The following is a 1,261-nucleotide window of genomic DNA, read 5'->3' as shown; positions in this document are numbered from 1 at the left end:
ATGCTTGATCGTGCCTTCCGCGTCTCATCCAACTGGTCATACTTTTCCGATGAATGTGATCGGCTCAAAATGGTGTTTTCTCGCCTTAGTTATCCAGACAGGTTAATTAATTCCACCATCTCACGCTTTATCGCAGTCAAAGCTTCTGATCAACCTGTTCTCGAGCTACCAGCTGTTAACAACGAATTAAAAGCGGTTCCCGTTGTTCTGCCATTTAAGGACCAGTCTTCAGCCGGAATTGTAAGAACACAACTTAAAGATCTGAGCCAGAAAATTCAAGTGAACTCCAGCCCATATTTGTTAGCCACAAGATTAAGCAGCGTCTGAAATCGCGCGAAGTCAAGCCTCCCATTGTCAAAACAATCCCTTGTTTTTAAACTCGTGGATACGCGAAGCGTAGAAACGGGTTTCTTGCGGGGACTCCGATATGCAAATGTGTCACTCACTCACTCAGGTGTAGACACTGTTCGTAATTAGTCGGCCCAAACGAGACTGCCCGAACCCGAGGCCATGTTGGAATAGTAACCGCGCAGCCCGAGCCCATCGCCATATTGAAATAGCAACCGCGCAATAAGCGTACGCGTGAGTGCATGCATCGTGGCAGCCCGTATTGATGGTGCATTGCATTGGGGTGATTTTGTAGCTTTTACACAACCATTAATACCAAGCGTCTCCCTAAATTGAAGTGGAGTTGACTGTAGTACTATGGTCAACTTGAAGACTGAATTTCAGGAGCCTTTGACTCGCCTAGGCGTTAAACATGACGAGGAGATGAGCGTTTGCTCTTCGACCTTTCAAGCTCACGGGGGGTATATAAATTCCAGCTTGCTGGAGAGTGACCCGAAAATGAGTAAATCTCATGCTAATGTGCTAGGCTTTGATGAGAATTTGTCTTATTTGTCGGCCATGACGAACTTATATGAGCGAAACGAACACTTCTTAATGAGCGAAACGGCCACTGAAAACAGGACAAACATGGGCAGAATTGACGAGATCACGCGACACCAAAGAACTTATGTGGCCACCCAGGACAACAAACATTGCTCTAAAGACCTGTGTACTGATTCAAGCTTAAATACTGGTAGGAATGGAGATGAAGAAGTATCCAAACGGTCAAGAAGTAAGACAAAGTTTACTTGTAAATATGCCTGCCGTGACAGAGAACCATCGAGATTGCGATTAAAGAAAATCATTAAAATGTTCAAAAAAAGGAAGTCAAGTAGAAAGCGTATTAAGCGTTATATTATGTACAATACACCAC

At 44.3% G+C, this 1,261-nt stretch overlaps 1 pseudogene; it reads left to right on the top strand.

Moving 5' to 3' along the window:
* The window catches only part of LOC138037174 (uncharacterized), a 2,700-nt pseudogene continuing 1,439 nt past the window's right edge, over positions 1-1,261 (top strand).

This window comes from Montipora capricornis, chromosome 2 (assembly GCF_036669925.1).
Source record: "Montipora capricornis isolate CH-2021 chromosome 2, ASM3666992v2, whole genome shotgun sequence".
In the NCBI taxonomy this organism is placed as follows: Eukaryota; Metazoa; Cnidaria; class Anthozoa; order Scleractinia; family Acroporidae; genus Montipora; species Montipora capricornis.
This window is presented reverse-complemented; position numbering and strand designations above follow the sequence as displayed.